Genomic DNA, 27,867 nt, shown 5'->3' with positions numbered 1-27,867 from the left:
AAACTCTACGGGGATTTTCGGGTTTGACACAGAGAAACATTGAGCAGGGGCTAGTGGCTGAGTCGCTGGTGCTGGGCTTTGGAGGAACCAGTGGACTTCCTGGGCAAAGTCTCCCAGAGGAAGGCTTGGCTGTTCCACTCTTCCCTGCATTCCACGAGGCCCTGAGTATCCTTCCTGTAAATCTGCACTTTTACTTAGGTTCTCTCCATTTGGTTTCTGTCACTTGCAAATGGAAGCAAAGTGCTGTAGAGGAAACCAGCGTCCAGAATGATGGTGTCACCGAAGGAAGAGGTGGGATGCAGGAAGGAAAGTGAGTGGAGCTGGGGTGAAGTCTCTAAGAAGAATCACCTTTCTTCAGCTACAGGCAAGGGGCTGCACGTGGATGGCTGACTGGAGCTCAGCAGAGGCCTGCCAGGGGCAGCGCCCAGGAAGGGTGGGTTTTAAATATTCATCTTAAAAGCTGAACGTTGGGGCGCCTGGGTGGCTCAGTCATTAAGCGTCTGCCTTCGGCTCAGGTCGTGATCCCAGGGTCCTAGGATCGAGCCCCACATTGGGCTCCCTGTTCAGCGGGAGCCTGCTTCTCCCTCTTCCACTCCCCCTGCTTGTGTTCCCTCTCTCGCTGTCTCTGTCAAATAAATAAAATCTTAAAAAAAAAAAAAAAGCTGAATGTCTTCCTCTCTTCTCTGCTTAGGAATCTCTCCAACAGTTCTTGCTCCAACTACTTGTTTTGAGTCTCCCTCCCTCAGCTTCTTTTCTTTCCAAGGTGCTGCCAACAAGAGGGCCACAGAATTCTTTTGATTCCGGGATTGTTTCTCTGAATTATCAGCCATGTTCACTGAGCCTGAGGAGGGAACTCAGACCGAATCCATGCCCCTTCTCTCCATCTTCCCAAGCATCTCATTGTGAAAATGTCGAAGTCAAATCCTGCCTCTGGCTCAAGCCATCTACTTAGATGAGTTTACTGGCTCTGCTGGAAGGGCGGGCTAAATCAGGAAGGGGAAGAGAGTTGTGAATTTAAGAGAAAACTACACCAAGTCTGTGTGGGAGGAGGGAAGGAAGAGAGGAGGAATTTGGACCATTTATTTGCAGCATGTCTTACTGACAGTTAAATACAGTGGTTTGTTCTGTGTTCTGCCACTCGAGGGTTATTTAATTAAATTCATGACCTAGGATGCTAACCAGCCCCACATCTAAAATAATTGCTTCTCTGTTGGTGAGATGTAAAGCCGGGATTGATTTTCCCCTGGCCGATAGCTCTCCTTTCTGAGTCATGAATGTCATCCCCACTCTCCTCCCCACGTAATTTGATCTCTGTATTTGATCCCTATTTAGTAGTACACTTCGCTAAACAGATGTCTGAGTAATTAAAATCCCACATGGGCACACTCGTCCGTGAGTTACGTCTATTTAATAGCCAGCTCAGAAACTTTTCACCCTTGGCTTTTCTGCTATCCTGGTGTCCTATGTCACTGGCCTTTAGCAGGCTTCAAATATTAGAGCTCCTGCCAGCTATGTTTGTTTTCCGGCATTCACAGAGCCTCTCTTCAGTTCTGACTGAATTTTCTCACAAATCCCTGATCTCTTTCTCTTTCAGCTCACCTGGATTTTCTGTACAGTTTTCCACCAGCGTTCAAATTCTCATGAGATGAATCATCCTACATTTCATTCATGCCAGCACCAGCAATAAAAAAAAAGAAAAAAAAAATCAGAACAGTGTTGTTAGAACCATGGATTAAGAGTGCCTTTTATTTTTTTCCCCTGAGGCATAGCCAAATATTTTAGTCTGAACAATCCCCCCATTTTTTTTTAACTATTTGAGATCAAATACTGGAAACCTGTTTGGTTGCTACAGGTCACTGAAAGATTTTGATGGCCAAAAATTATAGAAGAAAGTGTGTTTGGAGCAGGAAAGGGAAGTTAGGAAGGACTTATTACATGGAATTTACTCGCTTTTTTTAAAAAAGATTTTTTATTTATTTTTTGACAGAGAGAGACAGCGAGAGAGGGAACACAAGCAAGGGGAGAGGGAGAGGGAGAAGCAGACTCCCCGCTGAGCAGGGATCCCAATGTGGGGCTCGATGTGGGGCTCAATCCCAGGACCCTGGATCATGACCTGAGCTGAAGGCAGATGCTTAACCGACTGAGCCACCCAGGCGCCCCTGAATTTACTCACTTTTGAGAGACAATTTAGACGGAAATTTATTTATGAAAATATATAAAGAGATAATGTTAAGACAAATCTTATGATACTGATACAACATTACATAAAACTTGAGTTTAATACTGTAATTTATAGTAGGTAAAAGAATTTCCCTTGTAATTGATGGTACATATTGACTTTAAGAATATTTTGAAATGAGTTTAGGATATATTGATCTTTTTTGATACCTATCAATTAAAACTTGAACAAAATCAGGTAAGGTGAGAGTCATATAGCAAAACAATTCTTTATTTTCCTACTTTTAAATACAGTTCCAGTGCATTTAACATGGATTATTTTATAAAAGTTTCTCAGAACATGTATGCTTCTTGAGAAGTTCCTTTGTATTTGCAACATTGCAGAATAAAAAATAATGTAATCAAAAAGCAAGCAACAAGTTCAGAAGTTAACTAATACTATTTTGGTTATAGGTAAGGAAATTCTAAAAGTATTCATCTAAACTTTATTATCATGATTGTATTTAAAAACTAGGTGAAAACCCTATTGTGCAATGGGAGCTTTGTTTTGGTGGTTTACACAACTGCTAGCCTTGTTATCTGAACTAGCAAAGGCCAGGTACATAAACAGAGACATAAATTAACAACAGGCTTCTCAGACCAACAGTGACACGGAGTAGCAGCTAGTATTTCAGGAAGGGAGACGAGTTCGACATGATGGGTGGGACTTCTTTCGCTGTTTATCATCTAGCATCGTTATATTTACATCGTTACAAAGCTGATGGGTCCGAAGCTAGTTGTGCTCAGGATCACCTCCCCTTGGTAAAAAGGAGAGCTGTTCCCAGCTCCTTTCCCGTCCATGCAGCTTATGCTTAATCTACTTAAAGTTTAGGGCACTTCTTTCTCCAAGCCTTCGAAGCCTTGTTTTCCCTGCAGTCATTTCTTATCACATGCTTATCCATGCTCCTGTCAGCTTCTTTCAGATCATTAAAAAAAAGATCACTAATTCCAATAACCCATTTATTTCTGGCTTCCCACTGCCTTGGTGTACACTGGGGAGAATTTTTCCTGACTTCACAAAGTTGTGAGGGTCAAATGAGCTCCTGTGGATGAAAGGACTTTATACATGGTTACATGTGGCCAAAGAGCTTGGGCTCCAGCTCCAACTGCCCGGTTCAAATATTGTTTTCTAGCTGTGACAACTTGAGCAAGCTACTTAACTTTTCTGGACTCCAGTTTCCTAATGGGGAAAATGGACATTATAAAAGTACCTAAATCGTGGGGTTGTTTGGTGGTGGTTACATGAGACAATTCATGCATATTACGAGGTCAGAACATGCCTGGAACAGTCCCCGTTTTAAGCCCCAGTAAGTGTTAGCACAAGTGTAGGCATCAGTTCACGTCCACAACTTCATCTCCCCCCAGGCCTGGGCCTTCGGGGACCTGTCCTCATTTAGTAACTATGGAATGCTAGGCTATATCCCTTGGGCATGGTCTGTGACAGCTAAGGTTGGAGCAGGATCTAAGAATCCTGGCTGAGCACACGTATAAACTGGCAGGTACCTTTAACACCTGCCTCTTTCTTAAATCTTGTCCACTTGCCTTGGCTTCTTCTCCAATGACTTTGTTTAGAATGATTTATCTTGATATTTCAGTTTGCTGCCTATTTGAACATACAGTCACAAAGATAAACCCTTCCTAATCTGGAAAATGGGGAGAGTAAGCGTATCTGCCCCTGGGTTTGTAATGAGATAAATCAAGTGAACCTCCTTCAGAGGAGACAGGAAGCACAATATTCTAGGGGTGCCTTTGAAAAAGAAAATGGGCAAAAAGCATTTGTAATCCAACTATCATCACATGAAATGATGTGCAAACAAACAAAACATAAAAACAACAAAAACCTAGCATTCTAAAAATGGGATAAATGATTCTTCCAAACCCTTAGCATTATTTTTACAAAACTTCCTTAAAGGATAAGATGTTAGCTCTTGGTTTAGTATTTACCAAGTTTTTAAAAATTTTGTTGTTGTTTTCATCAGGAATGTTAGATTTTTATCACCTATTTACATGATAGGGGTTTTCTTTTTTTTTTTAAAGATTTTATTTATTTATTTGAGAGAGAGAGAATGAGAGAGAGCACAAGAGGGAAGAGGGTCAGGGGGAGAAGCAGACTCCCTGCTGAGGAGGGAGCCCGATGCGGGACTCGATCCTGGGACTCCAGGATCATGACCTGAGCCGAAGGCAGTAGCTTAACCAACTGAGCCACCCAGGCACCCCATGATAGGGGTTTTCATATGTGACTTAATGTATGATATGTTACTTCAATTATTGTGTTATTAAAATTCCTGGCATTTCTAGGACAAAATCTACCTGTTCATGCTAAAAATTACTTAGCTTCATTGAAAATAATTTGCTATTTTCTTTTTTTTAAAAAAGATTTTATTTTTAAAGATTCAAGACAGAGAGAGCATGGTGGGGAGGGGCAGACGAAAAGAGAGAATCCTCAAGCAGACACTCTGCTGAGTGTGAAGCCCAACACAGGGCTCAATTCCATGACCCTGAGATCATGACCTGAGCTGAAACCAAGAGTTGGACACTTAACCAACTGAGCCACCTTAGGCACCCCCAAGATTTTATTTTTTTAAGTAATCTCTACACCCAATGTGGGGCTTGAGCTCCCAACCCTGAGATCAAGAGTCACATGCTCCATCAACGGAGCCAGTCAGATGCCCCTGATTTTGTCATATTTTCAAGGGGAATTTTGGCATTGAATTTCTTATGAGTTTGTATTTTCTGAGTGTACTTTTGTAGTATTTTTGACAGGCTTTATAATAATTATATTTGCTTCATAAAATGGGTTAGATTGTTATATCTTTATGTATTTAGAAAGAGAATTATATGTCCTTAAAAATTTGCAAAGATTTGCCTACAGGGCTGAGCCTTTTTTGATTTCTTCTGTTTCTGATCTACTTATTTTTTTCTATTTCTTGATTCAGTGTGGGTGATTCATGTTTTTCCAGGAAAAAAAAAAAAATCTAACAGCATGTAGTTAACTACACATAGTATTCTCATATAATTAAAAAAAAAAACCCAAAAACTTTTCCATAGCTATTATGTCTTTCTCCTTTTTAATTTACACTTTCTCTTTTTTATTAAATAGGTCTGCCAGATATTTCTCTACTTTCTTCCTATTTTTTCCAAAAAAATTACTTTTGGAATTGATCAATAATTGTGTTTTTGGTTTGTTTTCTAATTCACTGATTTCTGCTTCAGTCTTTCCTTAGTTTTCCTTTTCTCAAAGTTAATTTAAGCATTACTCAGTTCACTTATTTTTATTCTTTCTTGTTGAATTTTCTCCTGCTAAACAATGTTACTAAGGTTGGTCTGGTTTCAAATGACTTTGGGTATTTCTAAAAATTAAATCTAATCTCAGAGGAGGAAGATTTTCTATCACTGATGCGATGATGTCATTTAAAGAAATGTTACTCAGTCTCCTGTGGCACATTTCTAAAGAAATTTTTAAATGTTTGAGTAATGGAAATACAATTGCAGCAAGCTTATGGCCTATTCTGAAGGGGACAACATCTATTTGTATATATAAAATCTGTGCATTTGCTAGAACATCATCTGCCTTTCCATATTTGAAAAGAATCAAGTTTTCTTGATTCTAAGCTAGGACTTAAAGAGTAGCTCACATTTGCTTAATGGGATGTCCTCTGATATTGCCTACTGTAACTGAAGATATGTTTAAATAATGTTTAGTTTTGTGAAAATGTGTTTACATACCTTCTGTGTACAGCCTGGCTTCATATTTGCTTGTAATTGAAATTAATCCCAAATAGAAATGCAGATTTTTCAAGTGCAAAGATTAAAAATTGTTCACATGATAGGATGACAAAGTTTTCTCTGCAAAAATCAATTCACTATGATGATGTAGATGAAGGCAGAACATTTTTTCTAAAATAATTTTTTAGGGCACCTGGGTGGCTCAGTCAGCTAAACGTCTTCGGCTCAGGTCATGATCCCAGGGTTCTGGGATGGAGCCCCGCATAGGGATTCCTGCTCAGCGGGGAGCCTGCTTCTCCCTCTCCCACTCCTCCTGCTTGTGTTCCCTCTCTCACTCTGTGTCAAATAAATAAAACCTTTCATAAAAAAATAATTTTTAACACTCTGATAGGCCACATTATAAGCAATAAAAAGAAGTAATAAATACTGTGCCAAGAGAAAGGCAGATTTGCAAGTGTGACCTTTGCCAACATATGTAGCAGAAGATCATCAGATCCACGTGTTTGTAGACTATGTAACAGTATGTAAGTGGCCAGGAAAGGAAGGATTTTGCGGACAAGAAAGTGGAAATGTCCTTTTTAACATATGACCCTGACGAGTCCCATCTCAAGTAACTGTTGATCAAGTTACAGATGGTTGGCAAGCCAGGTGGGAGGGAAGAGAAACGTCTGACAAAGTTGCAAAAACACAGGCCACAAAGCAAGTGGCTGTTATCATTAAAAATACAAACTTACTTAAATCTTCAATAATTAAAATAATGGAAAGAAAAATTGTTTTGCAAAGCATTCCAGAAAAAGTTGTTTCAAAAGGCTTTTACATAAAATTTTAGGGAAGACAGAACATGGCTTTATGAATAAACCAAAAACATAACTAGACACCCCCCAACTAGTAACTTTATGATCATGATGGAAAACATTTTTTTGAATATATTTGAAATATACATATATTTCTTTTGCACCTACATGCATTTCAAGTTTTTTAAGCTTCCAAATGTTTAAAACTTATAAGTGTCTGTGCTCTAGGAATTTTCTTTTGAGACATTAGGAACCAATAAATGGAAAAGCAAACTTTTATCTCTACCAGCTTTAAACAGAGGCACGTATATATAAATTTATGTATTCAGTATTGGTCGTAACTGGTTGCCTTTTAAAGTAGTTTAGGGTTAACAAGACAGTGAGCCAGAACCAAAAATAACCGTAATTGTTTGTTATCGTGGCTGTGAAATTTTCAGTAAGGCACAGACCTAAAGCCAAATGCTGCTAAAGGATTACCTTAGAAAGCAAAGCCTGAGGCCAAGTTTAAGTGCTAACGCTTTATTAGGAGGTACAATCCCAGGGCAGCAAGGGTAAAGGGAAATGCAAAGGAAGCAAATACAAAGCAGTACATCACTGAGGTGAAAACAACTTCACTAGAAAGTAGAGCTGATTGCTCAGTCCCAAAGGAGCGCTTCCAGACAAACCATACAAAACCATCTTGTCTTGAGACCTGTCTATGGAGAAAAAGGGGAGGAATTTATATGCTGGCTACTTCTTACTTCCCGTCCTTTTTGGCGCAAATTTGCATCTTGGGGCTTTAATGCTCCGCTCTTCTGGGTACGCCACATGACCTGTCCACGCTGTTGCCTGGGAAGCAAGAGCATGCTGAACCTCAAGGTTTTTCACCTGAGTCTGGGACTGATGGAAGGAGCCAGAGGCTTCTACCTCAGAACCATGGTATGAGAGGCAGTGCTGAAGCCTGACCCTCAACAGGGGAGGGGAGGCTGTCCCAAGAGGAAGCCATGGAAGCAGAGGCCAGGCCTCTGCCCTGAGCGCGAAGTTAAGAGGGGGCTTGGGGGTGCGACTGAGCAAATCTGGGGAGGTGCATAATAAACCGGGTCTGGTCCAGTGTATCCCTCTAGGACTTGAGCTATTCCCAGGGGTGGTGGTCACTGATTCTTAGGGGAGGAGGAGCCCCTCAATTCAGAGGGGGCACACATTTAGGTCTCAGATTTTGTAAACCAGCACGTCCCTTATTCCTCAACTATCCCTAGCAACTACTTTTAACTCTTTTCTCCCCCCTTTTTTGAGGGGTAACCTGGATATACTACAATTCGCCCCCGTGGAGACGACGGTGAGATAAATTTTGTCAACTACATGTCTTACAGCCACCACGCCTATCAAGATACGGAACCGTCCCATCACGCCCCAGAAAGTTCTCCCCTGCTCCTCCGCTCCTGCTCCCATCCCAGGCCAACCGCTTTCCGACACCACAGCTTGGCCTCTTCTAGAATTTCATATATACACGGCATCATACAGACTAAGGCCTTCCGTGTTTACCTTTTTCCCCATAGCACCAAGTTTTTCAGGTCCATCCACGTATGAAGAGTGTGTCCCTTTTTATTCCTATTTTGGAGAACTTACTATGTATGCGGGACGTGGGGCATTTTTACCCGCATTCTCTCACCTGCAGTTCTCACAACCATCCCGCTTCACAGTGGAAGGACCCAAGGCTCAGGGAGCCCAGCAGCGGAGTCTGGGGAGGGGCCCGGGGCCGACTCCTGCCAGTCAGGCAGCCTGGCGGCTCCGCACACCGTGCTCCGGAGCCCGACCTGTGGCACCTGTTGTCCGGTTCGACGGGGCAGATGGGGCCTGGCCTTGGCCAGCTCGGGACGTAGGCCCCGCGGAGACTCCCCGGCGTCGGAGCCGCCGCCCCCAGCCGCCAGCCTCCCCGGCTGCCTGCTCCCGCCGAGCGGCCACTTCCAGGAGCGGAGGCGGGGCGGCCGCGGGGTTCCGGAGCCACGCCGGGCTGGACTCCGGCGGCCGAGGGCCGGCCCCGCCGCGTTTCTGCGGACGCGTCACGGCGCGGGCGCCCGATCGCGCCGCGTGCCCGGGCGTTTCACCCCGCGCCGCCCGGGCGTTTCCCTCCGCGCGCGGACGGCGCTACTTCCCGCCACGGCCACGGGGCCCGGGGGCTGGCGGGGGCGGAGGGGCGCCGAGTCGTCGGCGGGGGCGCGGCGTCAACCGTCGCCGCCGCGCTGCCTCCTGCGGCCGAGGGGAGCCGACGAAGCGCGCGGGCAGCGCGCAGCGTCCGCCACTTCCAGGGCTGGCCGCCACGTCCCTGTCCCCAGAAAGGAACGAATGAGGACCGTGGTCCGCAGTCGTTTTCGCCGCCTCCACGTCCTCCTCGCTACGATAGTACCCGGAGACTTCGTTTTAGGGATGCAGTGGAAACAAAGATGACGGTGTTTTGCCCTGTGGCGTGGAGGGGCCCGGCCGCCCCTATTGTCTGGCTGCCTGACGGGAGCAGCAGCGCTATTTTTCTTACTCCGAACGTGGTGATTCGGGGGCAGCAGAGGGACTTACAAGGAGGCTTTGTGTGCAGTAAAAGAGCTGTGGCGAAACGGCCTCTCCTGAATGGCCGCCGGGCCGCCTTCAGCGGGGACCGCGCGCGGGGGGACCCTGGCGATTTTTTCCATATCAATTAAAGAAAGGAAAAATCTGCATGTCCCTCGCCACGTTTTCATTCAGATTTGAGCCCTAGTGTCTGCCGCCGTAAAGAGTACCCTCCGCCTTGACTTGCTTCATCTCCTTTAATATTTTAGTCTTCAGCTACTCTAAATTTTTTCACGTAACCGAGTGCCTTTTGGACCCTTAGCACATCCTCTGCTCTCTCAGAAATAATGAGAAAGCTGTGGAGGTGGACGATGCTCACACACAGGGATGGCCTGCATTTGTTGGTGTTTTTTTAAAATCTACCCTGGTGCCTCAGACGCAGGCCCTGACAGAAACAGCTGGGCTGGGGGTGAGCGTGAGGACAGGGGCGGGGCGGGGGGGGGGGGGGGGACGACGACAGGGCTGTTGGAGGTTCAAGTTATTTGGGGATCCCATAACTGTGTGACTTTTATGAATATCCAGTGAAAGTGCCTGGTGGGAGAAGGTGAGAGGCAACTGGAGCTAAAAAAAGGGGCTTGCAGTCAGCTGAGAAGCCATCCCTTGTGTGATTACACAACAACCTGCAATGACAAAAGAGGGAAGCGGAATATTTTTTGATAGCTCCAAAGTAAAGTTTGGATTTACAACTCGTTCCTGCTTATCTCCCATACTCCTCTTTTATTTCTCTTCATAGCATTTATGACCATCTGATAATGTGCATTTTATGCATTTATTGGCGTCTCTCCCCACTTGATATAAACCTATTGAGAGCTGGGAGTTTTGTTTACTGTTGTTCCCTGGAGCCTAGTACGGTACCTGGCAAAGTACTTGGGGCTTTGTAAATATTTACTGAAATCAGTGATTACCAAACAGACATGACATGTGATTTAAAGGCATTGTGAGAGAAACACAAAACCAAAAGCCACATGACACAAGGAAAACTGATCTCTTCAAACCTGCTCTTTTCACCGTGGAGCAATAATTGATAAGGAATAGCCAAAAGATAGTCACACCACCATTCCATTTTCCAAAGAAGAATAAGAAAACAAATGAGCTCGCACGTCTAGGTTGCTTTCCCTTCATTCTAGGGATTGATTTTCTGAGGTGAGCCTACCAAAAATCTGTGAGGAAAATGAGGTCCTTTCTTACTATTCCTACGTAACCCTCTGCACATGTTCACTTCTGTCTGGGATAGGTGGTCTGTCTGACGAGCAAGACATGGCACTTCCAGACATTCAGAATACAAGACTTTGTCAATGTTCCATAAATATTTTTCTGTTCTGCAGTGTCTATGTCATGTACAGGACACCTCTGGGGAGTGTGTTTCACATGAAAATTAGCTGGCTAAATCCTTTTTACTACCTGAACACCGTTTCAAAAATGGCCCCAAAGGATGATGATTAATAAAGGATGGATTAGCTTTTTTTTTTTAATTTTATTTATTTTAGAGATCCAGAGTGGGAGCGTGCATGCGTTCACGTGAGGAGGGGGGAGGGTAGGGGAACAGTGAGAGGGACAAACAGACTCAGTGCTGACGGGGAGCCAGTGCAAGGCTGGATCTCACCACCCTGAGATCATGACCTGAGCCAAAACTACGAGTCCCACATTTAACCGACAGCCATCCAGGCGCCCTGGATTAGTTTTGAAGGGAGAGAAAATGGAGTGTTTGCGAGTGAAGAGAATCAGTATAGCCAGCTCCCTTGAGGAATTATCCCTGTCTCAACCTCCTTTTCTTTGGAACTTTGGTTAAGAAAGGACCACATCCACGCCTTGGCTAGAATAGTTTAAAATACCTGTCAGAGTATACCTGACAGGTTGGAAAGTTCTTCATAAAATATAAGTTTAAGATCTTATATTAATGCTTCAATCATCCAGTAATCATGGCATCCTGGTATGCAAAACTGGAGGTATCCTGGGAGATCATTCATTCATTCAACCAATATACCATATTTATTGAATATTATGTGTCAGGCATTGTTCCAGATGCTATAGAGATAGCAGAAAACCAGACCAAACCAAACCAAACCAAACAAACCCCAATGAAAATGTCTCCCCTGTTTTATATTGTTCTACTTCCAGACCCCTTCGTTTCATCCTTTCACTACAACTTTTAAAAATCAAGTCCTTTTAAAAACCTAACTTTTGGCCAAAACAAATCTATTTCTCAAATTTTCTTTTTATGGCTGTAATTTTTAAAAGTTTAAAAATGACTTTCCTGGATTCCTTCAGTTTACTATGATATAAGTGAAGATATTTACCATCCAATCAGCTTTCACCCCTCCATGAGAATGTTTCCTCCGTCTAGACTTTACCTGACCATACCAATCTTATAGTAGCATGGAATAAAATGTAATCTGGAGAGTAGCAATATTAAGCAAATTTTTAAAAACAGAGGTGTTCCTTTCTCAAATTTTTATTTTTTTAAGGAGTAAACTAAATGCTGTTGTAGAGCCTCAGAAAATAAATGAAGAACTAGGTTCTAGTGCAAGCATAGTACCAGAAGGAATTTCAAGCCTATATTATCATAGTTGTACTAACTCTGCTCTTTTTCACCAATTTTCTCTAAATTTTCTTCCTTTCATTCAGTCTAAAATGCTCACATAAGACTATGGCTTAACTACTAACTATGGCCTTCCCCATTTCACATTTAAATACGTTCTAGTTCAAATTTACTTAAATGTTCTTCTGAGCTATCTTATATTCCTGCTCATTCTCTTCAGCCTAAACTGAGGAAGCCGACCTCCTTTCTGTCCTCCCCATCTTTCCTCATATTCCTCCCCACCAGTTGCTCAAGCCTAGGAGGTAGAGCTGTATTCCCCAACATGCTTGTTTTTCTCAACTCTGGTTAGCATGTTAGAATCGCCTGGAAGACTTTAAAAAATCCTGGCTTCCTGGGCCTGTCTCTGATCGATGAATTAGAATCAGTGGAGGTAGAGTCCCAACACTTGAATTTTTATAAAGCTCTCAGGAAACTTGACTGAAAGCCAGTCTGAGAAACAGTGCAGTGGGCAGCTCAAGTATCTAAGTCAGTGTTTCTCAAACTTCAGTACTTCTGAATCACCTGAAAGGGCTTGTTAAAACACAGATTGCTAGGTCCTATATCCTGAGTTTCTGATGCAGTAGATTAGGGCCCAAGAATTAACACTTCTAACAAGTTCACAGATGTTGCTACTGCTGCTATCATGATATAGCCCCCCCAAACAAGGGCACCATAAAAAAAGAGAGAGAAAAAAGAAATCAGAAAGATTGTATTTTTTATTTCAAACAAAGCTTCAAAGTTAACTAGCATGGTGCAAATCGGAAACTCTTGGGCTTCTTTACCTTTATTTTATGGTTTGTAAGATTTTTTATTTAGAATTGTATTTGGGGAGAGAGATGGGACTCCCATTGTTTTTTCATTGCTAGGGGGGGCTTCTAAAAATCTTAAGCCTTATAGTTAAGTCCCCCACAAACCAATGCATCTCTTCTTGTAAACCTCAGCTTTTATCCTTCCATTTGAACATTTCCTTCACCAGATTTTGCCCGATCATCACATGTCATAATGGCCCACAACAAAACATTATATAAAGAAAAGTAAAAGACACACACACACACACCCACACACCAGCATGCACATCTCTCATTTCTCTCAACAACAAGCTGTAAGGCAGAAATAGTGTTTATCTTGTTTTCCAGGTGATAGGTGAATGTATCTTGCATGTTTAATCCTATGACAGAGAACTTGACACATGGAGGGCATACAAATATCATTGCAGAGGGACTGTCAGAGTTATGGAAATGAAAAATACTTACGCTTTCAAATAACTTTCCCATCTGTTTTGGCAGTTTATCTTCCCTCTACCAAACCATGAGATAGCTTACATGGAGAAAATCAGGTACAGGAAGCTTTCAAACTTGCCCCGAACCCTAGAGCTTGTTAGGTATGAAGTGAGTGCTCTTGGCTCCCAAACTTGGCATTCTTTTCTCTAGAACATGCCGTAAATCAAATGCCAGACAGTGGATCTGAAGGCAAGAGGGAAGGAATTTGAGGTTTTTTGTTGTTTTTTTTTTTTAACCCTGCTGAAGTGAAATCTAAAAAAACCCCAAAACAACAACAACAAACCAAAACACCTTACGATTTTCAAGCCCATGTAACAGGATTATCATGTAGTTAGCATTTAGTGCAATTTATGAAACTTGAGGGAAGAATAATATGAAAAGGTAGCAAGACAACATGGACAGACCTCAAGGGCATTATGCTTAGTGAAATAGTTCATGCAGAGAAAGACAAATATTGCGAGATCTCACTTACATATGGAATCTAAAAACAAAAAGAGAAGAAACAAATAACCAAGCTCATAAATAGAGAACAAAGTGGTAGTTGCCAGAGGTTGGGGGTTAGGGGCCAAAATAGATGAAGGGGGTCAGAGAGTATAAACTTCCAGCTATAAAATAAATAAGTCCTGGGGATGTAATATACAACATGACAACTACAGTTAATCATACTATATTGCATATTTGAAACTTGCTAAGAGAGTAAATCTTAGAAGTTTTCATCACACACACAAATCTGTAACTGTGTGTGGTGATGGATGTTAACTAGACTTATTATGGTGATCATTTTATTTCACAGTATATCAATATTGAATCATTATGTTCTACACCTGAAACTAATGTAATATATGTCAATTATACCTCAATTTAAAATAAGAAGAAAAGGGAGTAGGAGAGGTAGAAGTGATTTAAGATAAAACATTTGTATAGTTAGCAAATAGTCCTGGGGTCTGAAAGAAATCTGATGGACCTTTAAAGAAGATAGGGCAGAAGACTCATTGTTTCAGTTAACTAAGTTACTGAAGTTATAAGCCACCCCCAAATTTAGTGGCTTAAACAAAGGCCATTTTATTTGCTCACAATTCTTTGGGTTGGGAATTCGGTCTGGGCTCAATAAGGATGGCTCTTCTCTGCTCCATTCTTGACTGGGGTACCTCAACTGGTGCTGGAGATCCAGGGTGGCCTCATCCACATGTCTGGTTCCCCTCCACCTGCCTCTTTCTCTTTCTTTCTCTCCCCTTCCTTGTGGTCTCACATAATTCAGTAGCCTAACTCAAGCATTTTTACATGGTGGCTGTCTTCCAAGGGGGTGAAAGGGATCATACAAACATTACTCTCCCTATATTCTGTTGGTCAAACAAGTCAGAGGACCAGCGTGAATTCAAGAGATTGAGAAAGAGATCCCACTCTTGATGGGAGAATGGTACAGGCATATTGCAAAATAGAAGTGGTTATGCTGAGTTAAAGAAGGCTGACACAAAAGAGTACATCCTGTGTGACTCTTTTTATATGAAATTCTAGAAAAGGGAAAGTAATCTAGAGTGATAGAAAACAGCACATCACTGGTTGCCTGCGGCTGGAGGGTGGAGATTGACAGCAAAAGAGCATGAGGGAACCTGGTGGGGTGATAGATATGTTCCGTACCTTGACTGTGGTGGTGTACACATAGGTGTATACATTTGTCAAAATGTGTGCATTTTATTATAATTATTAGGTAAATTATTTTTTTAAAGGGTAGAAAATAGGAAGTAGAAGGGACTGTTGTGATTATCCTCAGAAATAATCTACTGTACATAAAAACTTAGATCTGAAAGAACCTTTGAATATCATCTGGTCCAGTGTCTTCATTTTACAGATACAGGAAAGTGAGGCCCAGAAAGAGGAACTTGCCAAAGGATACTGTGCTAGTTAGTGACAAAACCAGGATTGGAACCCAGACTCTGACCACAGGCTTCCTGTCACTTCTCCCACAGCCTCTTAGAAGGTTGGGGAAAAGAATGCCCTGGGCCTGTGTTTTCCTGAGATTCACTTACATGTGGGTAGATCTGGAAATGAGGGCCGGACCACGAGAGCTGTCAATATCCCTTAGTGCTCTAGAAGTTTCTAGGGTCCAGTAGTCAGCGTGAAAAGTCCAGAGCAAGGGTTCTGGGCTCTGTTTCTAGTTCTGAGAGACTATGGACAAGTTCCTGTAGCTATTCCATAAGTCACTGTCTAAAATAAAGGTGGATGGAGCAATATTTATAAATAGAACTGAACACTGTGGGGTGGGGGTGGGGCGGAGATTATGTCACAGCACCTGTTGTCCGTGTTGCTATCTTTGGGTTATCTAAGGATATTGGTGGGAAAGGACAAGGAGAGCTATGGAAATATTGAAACATTATTATTTACTTAGGTTTTTCTAAATTAACAAGCTCACCTTTCAGGCTGAAGTAATAATTATTGCTAGCTTTCATAAAGTGCTCCATAGAGGAAGATAGAGTTGAAATAATAATACATAGTATTGCAACCTATAGTAATATGCAAACATCAAAATATATTTAGAAAATTTGAAAAGTGAATATAGTCCATTCTCTATCTTTAGTATACTGTCTTTACCCAGAAAAAAATGAATTTGAACCTTGTCCAAAGTGTCCCAGACATTGACCAGATGTGTTCATCTGATAATGCCCTGTATATCCTGTTATAGGATATAAGTAATACCCTGTATTACCAAGTAAAAATACCAAGTAATACCCTGCTGATTTCGGGCAATTATGCAGAGAACTGTGGACTTCAACTATGGATGGAGTCTGGACTTATCACTAACATAAAGTCACTTTTGAATTAGTTACCAAAATACTAAAAAAAATGAATGATTCAACATTCATTTTGGTTAAGAATATCTGGCTTAGGTCAAGGTAAGTTTTATAGGATTGCTGAAGGTTAAACTCTAAGAGACCCTGGGCTAATTTCCTTATATCCCATTGCTTTGCCCTCTTTAACCCAACTTAAACAACTTAAAGTTGTTTAACCCAACTTAAACAACTTAAAAACAAAAGTTTTTTTTTCAAAACATCACTCTGATAGATTTCTGAAGTTTGGGTTTTTCTTCGTGTTAGTTTTGGATGGTTGTTATTTCCCCAACTTTCTAATACCTGTATCTTTTTTCAGGTGTTTTATTTTTTTATTTTATTTTAATTCCAGTGTAGTTCACATACAGTGTTATATCAGTTTCAAGTGTACAACATAGTGATTCATCGTACATCACCCAGTGCTCATCAAGATAAGTTTACTTTTAATCCCCTTCACCTATTTCACCCATCCCCCCACCCACCTCCCCTCTGGTAACCATCTGTTTGTTCTTTATAGTTAAGAATCTGTTTTTTGGTTTGTCTCCCTTCCCCCCCCCCTTGTTCTCTGTTTTGTTTCTTAAATTCCACATATGAGTGAAATCATATGGTATTTGTCTTTCTCTGACTGGTGTACTTTGCTCAGCATTATATTCTCTAGCTCCATCCATCTCTAGCTCCATCCATGTTGTTGCAAATGGGAAGATTTCATTTTTTTATGACTGAATAATATTCCATTTTATATATATATATAAATATATATATATACACATTCCATGAGCATGGAATGCCTTTCCATTTCTTTATGTCTGCCTCAATTTCTTTCATCAATGTTTTCTAATACCTATGTCTTAAAAATTACTATATGGTAAGCATTTTATTAAATAAAGGGACACTGCTTTGTGTCTCAAAGCTGCTGATTGGAAGGAGCCTGTTCTTTCACAAACTTGAAATGCAGTTTCAGAAGAACTCTCCTGGCCCAACACTAATACCAGGTTGAAAGTGAGGCATTTATGCAAACAATTCAAACCAAAGAAATTTATTCTTGTTTGGATTACCTCAGCTGGGCAGTGCTTCGGTTCTGAATTGATTCCCCTTGGATTAAGTTGGGTTAAAGAGGGCAAAGCAATGGGATATAAGGAAATTAGCCCAGGGTCTCTTAGAGTTTAACCTTCAGCAATCCTATAAAACTTACCTTGACCTAAGCCAGATATTCTTAACCAAAAACCTCTTTAAAAGTTACATTTCCGGGGGGGGGGGGGCGGAGCGAGATGGCGGAGGAGTAGGAGACCGGGATTTCGCGTGGTCTCAGGAATTCAGCTGAATAGGGATCAAACCATTCTCAACACCTATGAACTCAACAGGAGACAGAAGAAGAGAATAGCAACAACTCTCTGAACAGAGAAGCGACCACTTACTGGAAGGTAGGACGTGCGGAGAAGTGAATCCAAGGCGATAGTCGGGAGGACAGACGGCGGGGGAGGGGGCCTCCGTCGGCCGCTTCTGGCAAGTGCTAGAGCCGCGGAGCACAAAATCAGAACTTTTAGAAGTCGTCTCCGCTGAGGGATGTCGTTCCAGTGGCTAAGCGGGGGGTGGAACCCTCGCGGGACAGTGTGGTCTCAGGACCCTCGGGGTCACAGAAAGACCGGGGGTGCCTGAGTGTGGCAGAGCTCCCAGGCATCGGAGCGGGGAAGCCGGCTGCAGAGACAGAGCCGAGGCGCGGGCTCTCAGCTCGGGGTTGCTATAAACTGTGATCCGTGGCCTAGTCGGGCCACTGCTCCTCCAGCAGGGACCCAACAAGCGGCAGAGCCGGGGAGACTCCCCTTCCTCCCCCGGGAGGAGCGGTGCGGGAGCGCACCGCAGGGATCTGCTGGGTTTGGAGACTCCACACGGGGTTGGGAGCCAGAGATACAAACACTCGGTCACAGGCCGGGTGAGCACGGAGTGCGGCCAGAGACCAGGGAGACGGGAGTGACTGCTTTTCTCTGGGGGCGCACGGAGGAGCGGGGCCCCGAGTTCTCATCTCCGGGCGGAGATTGGGAGGCCACCATTTTCACTCTGGTCCTCCAAAGCTGTACCGAGAGCTTGCAGGGAACAAAAGCTCCCGAGAGCAAACTCGAGCAGATTGCTTAGCCCGGACGACAAGGGCGGGGCAATTCAGCCTCCGGCAAAGACATTTGGGAACCAGGGCAACAGGCCCCTCCCCCAGAAGATCAGCACGAACAGCCAGCAAGCCAAGACCAAGTTTACCGATCAAGGAGAACGGGAGAACTCCAGTGTTAGGGGAATACTGCACATAGAATTCATGGCTTTTTTACCATGATTCATTAGTTTTTCAAAGTTAATTTTTTTAACTTTTTTTTTTGAATTTTTCTTTTTCCCTTTTTCAACCAACATCTTATCAATCCCTTTTTTTAAAAAAAAAATTATTTTTCTTTTTTAGAGTCATATTTTATCCCTTCATAGTAATTACCCTTATTTTTGGCATATATATATGTAAGTTGTTCTCTCTTTAAAATTTTGAGATACAGTTTCTTCTAACACATCAAAATATACCCTAAATCACTGGTGTATGGCTTTGTTCTAGTCTCCTGCCTGATCACATTCTCTCCCTTTTTTTTTTAAATCTTCTTTTTTCAAACAACTTCTTATCTTATCAATTCCTTTTATAAAATCTTTTATAATTTTCATCTTTACAATCATCTCCCATCCCTTCATTATATCAACCCTTATTTTGTACATATATAAGTCTTTCTTCCTTTAAAATTTTAGGAGGCACTTTCTTCTAACGGACCAAAATACGCCCAAAATCCAGTGTGTGGCACTGATCTATGCACCAGCCTGATCATATTTGATCATATTCGTTTTTTTTTTTGTTTTGTTCTGTTTTTGTTTGTTTTTCTCTTTATCTTTTTCTTTTTTCTCCTCTTTCTTTTTTCTTTCATTCCCTTTCTTTTCCCCTGGTTTCAGGTCTTTTCTGATTTGTATAGAGTATATTTGCTGGGGATGTTGTTAACCTGTTAGCATTTTGTTCTCTCATTCATCTATTCTCCTCTGGACAAAATGACAAGACGAAAAAAATCACCTCAGCAAAAAGAACAAGAGGTAGCACCGTCTGCCAGGGACCTACTCAATACGGATATTAGTACGATGTCGGACCTAGAGTTCAGAATCATGATTTTAAAGATAATAGCTGGGCTTGAAAAAAGCGTGGAAGTTATTACAGAAACCTTTCTGGAGAAATAAAAGAACTAAAATCTAACCAAGTCGAAATCAAAAAAGCAATTAATGAGGTGGAATCAAAAATGGGGGCACTAACTGCTAGGATAAATGAGGCAGAAGAAAGAATCAGCGATATAGAAGACCAAATGATGGAAAATAAAGAGGCTGAGAAAAAGAGAGATAAACAACTACTAGATCATGAGGGCAGAATTCGAGAGATAAGTGATACGATAAGATGAAACAACATTAGAATAATTGGGATCCCAGAAGAAGAAGAAAGAGAGAGAGGGGCAGAAGGTATATTGGAGCAAATAATAGCAGAGAACTTCCCTAATGTGAGGAAGGAAACAGGCATCCAAATCCAGGAGGCACAGAGAACCCCTCTCAAAATCAATAAAAATAGGTCAACACCCCGACATCTAATAGTAAAACTTATGAGTCTCAGAGACAAAGAGAAAATCCTGAAAGCAGCTCGGGAGAAGAGATATGTAACCTACAATGGTAGAAACATTAGCTTGGCAACAGACCTATCCACAGAGACCTGGCAGGCCAGAAAGGACTGGCATGATATCTTCACAGCACTAAACAAGAAAAATATGCAGCCAAGAATACTATATCCAGCTAGGCTGTCATTGAAAATAGAAGGAGAGATAAAAAGCTTCCAGGACAAACAAAAACTAAAGGAATTTGCAAACACGAAAGCAGCCCTCCAAGAAATATTGAAAGGGGTCCTCTAAGGAAAGAGATAGCCTAAAAGCAGCATAGATCAGAAAGGAACACAGACAATATACAGTCACAGTCACCTTACAGGCAATACAATGGCACTAAATTCTTATCTTTCAATAGTTACTCTGAATGTAAATGGGCTAAATGTCCCAATGAAAAGACACAGGCTATCAGACTGGATGAAAAAACAAGACCCATCAATATGCTGTCTGCAAGAAACTCATTTTAGATCCAAAGACACCCCCACATTGAAAGTGAGGGGGTGGAAAACCATTTACCATGCTAATGGACACCAAAAGAAAGCTGGGGTGGCAATCCTTCTATCAGACAAATTAGATTTTAAACCAAAGACTGTAATAAGAGATGAGGAAGGACACTATATCCTACTTAAAGGGTCTGTCCAACAAGAAGATCTAACAATTGTAAATATCTATGCCCCTAACATGGGAGCAGCCAATTTTATAAGGAAATTAATAACAAAATCAAAGAAACATATTGACAACAATACAATAATAGTGGGGGACTTTAACACCCCTGACTGAAATGGACAGATCATCAAAGCAAAAGATCAACAAGGAAATAAAGACTTTAAATGAAACCCTGGACCAAATGGACTTCACAGACATATTCAGAACATTCCATCCCAAAGCAACAGAATACACATTCTTCTTTAGTGCCCATGGAACATTCTCCAGAATTGATCACATCCTAGGTCACAAATCAGGTCTCAATCGGTACCAAAAGATTGGGATTATTCCCTGCATATTTTCAGACCACAGTGCTTTGAAACTAGAACTCAATCACAAGAGGAAAGTCGGAAGGAACTCAAATACATGGAGGCTAAAGAGCATCCTACTAAAGAATGAATGGATCAACCAGGAAATTAAAGAAGAATTAAAAAAATTCATGGAAACCAATGAAAATGAAGACACAACTGTTCAAAATCTTTGGGATACAGCAAAGGCAGTCCTAAGAGGAAAGTATATAGCAATACAAGCCTTTCTGAAGAAGCAAGAAAGGTCTCAAATACACAACCTAACCCTACACCTAAAGGAGCTAGAGAAAAAACAGCAACTAAAGCCTAAACCCAGCAGAAGAGAAATCATAAAGATCAGAGCAGAAATCAATGAAATAGAAACCAAAAGAACAGTAGAACAGATCAACGAAACTAGGAGCTGGTTCTTTGAAAGAATGAACAAGATTGATAAACCCCTGGCCAGACTTATCAAAAAGAAAAGAGAAATGACCCAAATCAACAAAATCATGAATGAAAGAGGAGAGATCACAACCAACACCAAAGAAATACAAACAATTATAAGAACATATTATGAGCAACTCTATGCCAGAAATTAGATAACCTGGAAGAAATGGATGCATTCCTAGAGATGTATCAACTACCAAAATTGAACCAGGAAGAAATAGAAAACCTGAACAGACCTATAACCACTAAGGAAATTGAAGCAGTCATCAAAAATCTCCCAACAAACAAAAGCTGGGGGCCAGATGACTTCCCAGGGGAATTCTACCAAACATTTAAAGAAGAATTAATACCTATTCTCCTGAAACTGTTCCAAAAAATAGAAATGGAAGGAAAACTTCCAAACTCATTTTATGAGGCCACCATTACCTTGATCCCAAAAACCAGACAAAGACCCCATCCAAAAGGAGAATTACAGACCAATATCCTTGATGAACATGGATGCAAAAATTCTCACCAAAATACTAGCCAATAGGATCCAACAGTACATTAAAAGGATTATTCACCATGACCAAGTGGGATTTATCCCCGGGCTGCAAGGCTGGTTCAACATCCGCAAATCAATCAACGTGATACAATACATTAACAAAAGAAAGAACAAGAATCATATGATCCTCTCAATAGATGCAGAAAAAGCATTTGACCAAGTACAACATCCTTTCTTGATCAAAACTCTTCAGAGTATAGGGATTGAGGGTACATACCTCAATATCATAAAAGCCATCTATGAAAAAACCTACAGCGAATATCATTCTCAATGGGGAAAAGCTGAGAGCTTTTCCCCTAAGGTCAGGAACGCGGCAGGGATGTCCACTCTCACCACTGCTATTCAACATAGCATTAGAAGTCCTAGCCACAGCAATCAGACAACAAAAAGAAATCAAAGGCATCCAAATCGGCAAAGAGGAAGTCAAACTCTCACTCTTTGCAGATGATATGATACTGTATGTGAAAAACCCAAAAGACTCCACCCCAAAACTGCTAGAACTCATACAGGAATTCAGTAAAGTAGCAGGATATAAAATCAGTGCACAGAAATCAGTGGCATTCCTATACAAAAACAACAAGACAGAAGAGAGACAAATGAAGGAGTCGATCCCATTTACAACTGCACCCAAAACCATAAGATATCTAGGAATAAATTTAACCAAAGAGGCAAAGGATCTGTACTCAGAAAACTATAAAATACTCATGAAAGAAATTGAAGAAGACACAAAGAAATGGAAAAACGTTCCATGCTCATGGATTGGAAGAACAAACATTGTGAAGATTTCAATGCTACCTAGAGCAATCTACACATTCAATGCAATCCCCACCAAAGTACCATCCACTTTTTTCAAAGAAATGGAACAAATAATCCTAAAATTTGTATGGAACCAGAAGAGACCCCGAATAGCCAGAGGAATATTGAAAAAGAAAAGCAAAGCCGGTGGCATCACAATTCTGGACTTCCAGCTCTATTACAAAGCTGTCATCATCAAGACAGTATGGTACTGGCACAAAAACAGACACATAGATCAATGGAACAGAATCGAGAGCCCAGAAATGGACCCTCAACTCTATGGTCAACTGATCTTTGACAAAACAGGAAAGAATGTCCAATGGAAAAAAGACAGTCTCTTCAACAAATGGTGTTGGGAAAATTGGACAGCCCCATGCAGAAGAATGAAACTGGACCATTTCCTTACACCACACACAAAAATAGACTCCAAATGGTTGAAAGACCTAAACGTGAGACAGGAGTCCATCAAAATCCTAAAGGAGAACACAGGCAGCAACCTCTTCGACCTCAGCCACAGGAACTTCTTCCTAGAAACATCGCCAAAGGCAAGGGAAGCAAGGGCAAAAATGAACTACTGGGATTTCATCAAGATAAAAAGCTTTTGCACAGCAAAAGAAACAGTCCACAAAACCAAAAGACAACCGACAGAATGCGAGAAGATATTTGCAAATGACATATCAGATAAAGGGCTAGTATCCAAAATCTATAAAGAACTTATCAAACTCAACACCCAAAGAACAAATAATCCAATCAAGAAATGGGCAGAAGACATGCACAGACATTTTTCCAAAGAAGACATCCAAATGGCCAACAGACACATGAAAAAGTGCTCAGCATCGCTCGGCATCAGGGAAATCCAAATCAAAACCTCAATGAGATACCACCTCACACCAGTGAGAATGGCTAAAATTAACAAGTCAGGAAACGACAGATGTTGGTGGGGATGCGGAGAAAGGGGAACCCTCCTACACTGTTGGTGGGAATGCAAGCTGGTGCAGCCACTCTGGAAAACAGTATGGAGGTTCCTCAAACAGTTGAAAATAGAACTACCATACGATCCAGCAATTGCGCTACTGGGTATTTACCACAAAGATACAAATGTAGGGATCCGAAGGGGTACGTGCATCCCAATGTTTATAGCAGCAATGTCCACAATAGCCAAACTGTGGAAAGAGCCAAGATGTTCATCAACAGATGAATGGGTAAAGAAGATGTGGTATATATACACAATGGAATATTATGCAGCCATCAAAAGGAATGAGATCTTGCCATTTGCAACGATATGGATGGAACTGGAGGGTGTTATGCTGAGTGAAATAAGTCAGTCAGAGAAAGACATGTATCATATGGCCTCACTGATATGAGGAATTCTTAATCTCAGGAAACAAACTGAGGGTTGCTGGAGTGGTGGGGGGTGGGAGGGAGGGGGTGGCTGGGTGATAGACATTGGGGAGGTTATGTGCTATGGTGAGCGCTGTGAATTGTGCAAGACTGTTGAATCACAGATCTGTACCTCTGAAACAAATAATGTAATATATGTTGAGAAAAAAAAAGGAAGAAGATAGCAGGAGGGGAAGAATGAAGGGGAGTAAGTCGGAGGGGGAGACGTACCATGAGAGACAATGGACTCTGAAAAACACACTGAGGGTTCTAGAGGGGAGGGGGGTGGGGGGATGGGTTAGCCTGGTGATGGGTATTAAAGAGGGCACGTTCTGCATGGAGCACTGGGTGTTATGCACAAACAATGAATCATGGAACCCTACATCAAAAGCTAATGATGTAATGTATGGTGATTAACATAACAATAAAAAAGTTATATTTCCGGGGGTGCCAGGGTGGCTCAGTCGGTTAAATGTCTGCCTTCTGCTCAAGTCATTATCCCGGGGTCCTGTGATCCAGGCCCCTGTTGGGATCCCTGCTGCAGGGAACCTGCTTCTCCCTCTCCCTCTGCCCCTCTTCCCTGCTTGTGCTCTCTCTCTCTCTTTCTCAAATAAATAAATAAAATCTTTTTTTAAAAAGTTACATTTCTACCCCATGGCTGCCATGTTTTGAAATATCTGGACTACACAACATGTAGTATTTATTATTCATAACCTTTGTAAGCCTTTACTCAGATATGTGGCACCCATTTTCTTAAGTTTGTATCAGTAGCATTGGGAAGCCCAAACGGACTTCTGGTACTACCTCAGGAACTCAGAAACCCAACAGGACATGAAACTCACAAGGAGGATGAACCAGGACTTTTAGGTCTACATCCCTGCCAACCTGACTCTCACTTCCCGCCACCACTGCTGTCCTTCTGGAATTGATGGTTGTTTTAACTGCCTTCTATTCATACCATTGGTGAGGGAGGGATTACCACCCTAGAGTTTTGGGGAACGCCAAACACACATCTGACATTGGAGAGATGAAATTGACAGCAATTTATTCGCGATCTCTACTGACGGCCTCGGGGGAGGAGGGCACCACATACAGGGCCAGTGTGCACTGGGGACAGAATGAACAACCAGGAGCCGTTGGGGGCAAACTTATTTGTGGTATCAAGAGGGTGGGGGGCCCCTGGTTCCCAGGGGAGGAGGTTTTTGGCTTGTTTGAATTTCGAGGGCTGGGAGGGAACAGAAACCCACTACTCAGGGAGAAACAGGAGTGACACCTGATCTGTTTGATAGGGAGGGTTGTTTGGCCAGAGAACCTTATCCTCTGGAGCAGAGTAGGGAGTGGAACTTGCATTTAGGCCATTCACAATTTCCCAGTTTTCCCTAGATGTCAAGACATAAATAAGATTGGGCCTTACTTTTAAACCTTATGCCACAATAGTAAAGTCAGGACATTATTTCTAGATCACTGTCTGTAATACCCTCTTAAAACTGGGAGAAAAAAAAGATAGAGTGAGGCAAAGGATGCAGGCCACACCTTTCTAGTTAATACTTTCAATTAGTCACATAGCAAATGTTTATTGAATACCTTTGTGTGCCTAGACTAGGCATGGTGACTAACAGGTGAATGGAACATGGTCCCTATACAGAAAGAGGCAAATGGAACAGAAATGGAGGTTCTAAGCAGATGGTCAAAATACAGAGGAACAGGATCTGTGCATGTGCTGCGTGAGCACTGAGATGGGAGCAGTTCTTCCAGCTCGGACACAGTGGAAGTCTCCATAAGGACCAGGGGCAGTGGCCCCTGAGCTTGCCTTAAAGGATGAAGAGGAGTTGGCCAGTCAGAGAGGGAAGAGATGAGAGCATCATATGAGAGGGATCAGCATGACCAAAGGTGGAAATGGTCACAATGTGCCAAAATAAAATAAAAACAGAGAAGGAGGCAAACCATAAGAGACTCTTAACTATAGAGAACAAATTGAGGGTTGCTGGAGGGGAGGAAGGCGGTGGGGGTGTGTGTGTGTGCTAAATGGGGGATGGGCATTAAGGAGGGCACTTGTGATGAGCACTGGGTGTTATATGTAAGTGATGAATCACTAAATTCTCCTGAAACTAATATTACCCTGTATGTTACCTAATTTGAATTTAAATAAAATCTTAGAAGAAAAAATAATTAAAAAATGAAAATAAAGAAATAAAATGAGGAGAAAAAAATAAATGAGTGTCAGGTAGTCCAGCAAGCGTTGAGGATGGGGGAGCCTATGTGGTTAGCACGGGAATGGGGGTGGGGATTGACGCCGTGTCAGAGAGGGCACCCTGGGATCATCAGGAACATTGTGCCAGGAAGGCTGCCCTGGGAGCTTCTGCTTCCCTCACTTCACTCTCGCGACCCTCTTCCCAAAGGCTGCCTTAGAATACATGAGTAAAATATCATGCCCGTCCCTGAACCAGCCAAAGGCCCCAGCCACAGGCCAGGCTAGCTGAGCACTGCCCAGCGTTTGTCACAAGTGCTCAGATCTCCTGACCTCTTATCTCCTCTTACTCCTTCTCTGCTGCTCTTGGAACTTTCTCCATACACTGCTCCTTCTCCCCTGGGGCAAGACCATCAACTCTATAAAAGCCACAAACTTCTCTAGACACTGAGAAGGAAGGAACTAGCAGCTGGTTTTCCTGAAGTAGAAATAGGGGAGAGTGAGTTAAAGATATTTTATGTAGTTCAGAAACACTACCATCAGTGTTCCTACCTTGGACAGGTAGATATTTGAGCTGTACCTATTTTCTTATACAATCTTCTGCCTTCACCTGTGCTGATCTCTTAGATTAGAAATTGCGTCTTCTTCCCCTCTTCTTATGTTCTTTTCTGGAAGACTCCTACTCATCTTTCAAAACCTAGTTCAAAAGTCGCCTCCTCCGAGAAGCCTCCCTGGGTAAGCTAGTTGCTACCTCTTTGGGGCTTCTTTAGCAGCTATTTTACACTTTTTAAAAACACTGAACACATTGATTAAAATTCTGTTTGCATGCATTTCCTTCACTCTTATCTGAATTCCTGAGGCATCTTTGTTTCCATAGCAGCCCCCAAAGGCAGACACGTAGTAGGTATTCGGTAACACTTGAATGAATAAAAGGGGATGAAAGCCAAAGAAAACACTTATAAAATTATACTTATGGATCAAGCTTCCAACTACCAATTACAAAAAACAGTACAGAAAAAGATGCTAAATGCCACCTGAGGATACCATCAGCAAAATCCTGAGAGAGGAAACTTTAGGACAAACGACCCAGTTTTTTGAAAAATAAGTTGCAAGTGTGGGGGGGAAAGAGAGATGGAGGAGGACCGATAATTTAAAAGAGACTTAGAAGATGTCAGTCAATTGCAAAGCTTGGACTTTATTTGGATCTTGATTTTTAAAAATATTAAATTATGACATGTATGAGACTTTGGAAATTTGATCATTGACTAGATATTTGATGACTTTAAGGGCTGACTATTGTTTTAGATGTGAGAATAGTGTTGTGTTTATTTGGAAAGAGAGTAGACTATACTTTAGAGATAAGTACTGAAATGTTTATAGGTGAGATTATATAATGTCTGGAATTGCTTCAAAATACTGTAGGTGGGAGGAAGTGGATGACAGTGTGAATGGGGCAGGGTTGGCCATGGGGTCGGTGGTTGCAGAGGCTGAGCAATGGGCACAGAAAGAATCATCGTATACGTATTTTTATGTATGCTTGAAATTTTTATTGCATTGTTTACAAATAATAGAAAGTTATTTATTTATTTTTAACGATTTTATTTATTTGACACGGAGAGAGCGTCAGCGAGAGAGGGAACACAAGCAGGGGGAGTGGAAGAGGGAGAAGCAGGCTTCCTGCGTAACAGGGAGCCCGATGCGGGGCTCGATCCCAGGTCCCTGGGATCATGACCTGAGCTGAAGGCAGATGCTTAACGACTGAGCCACCCAGGCGCCCCTAATAGAAAGTTTTTTTAAAACCTTATGTTTCACATTCA

The 27,867-nt window shown here is 42.0% G+C and overlaps 1 long non-coding RNA gene across 1 annotated transcript; it reads right to left on the bottom strand.

Moving 5' to 3' along the window:
- Positions 1-585: 585 nt before the first annotated feature.
- LOC113922999 lies at positions 586-8,773 on the bottom strand. Its single transcript, XR_003520135.1, has 3 exons — positions 8,386-8,773; positions 1,600-1,655; positions 586-983 (listed from the first exon to the last, which is right to left on the bottom strand). It is a non-coding gene; the product is annotated as an uncharacterized LOC113922999 (long non-coding RNA).
- Between the last annotated feature and the right edge of the window lie 19,094 nt (positions 8,774-27,867).

This window comes from Zalophus californianus, chromosome 9 (assembly GCF_009762305.2).
Source record: "Zalophus californianus isolate mZalCal1 chromosome 9, mZalCal1.pri.v2, whole genome shotgun sequence".
Taxonomy (NCBI): domain Eukaryota; kingdom Metazoa; phylum Chordata; class Mammalia; order Carnivora; family Otariidae; genus Zalophus; species Zalophus californianus.
This window is presented reverse-complemented; position numbering and strand designations above follow the sequence as displayed.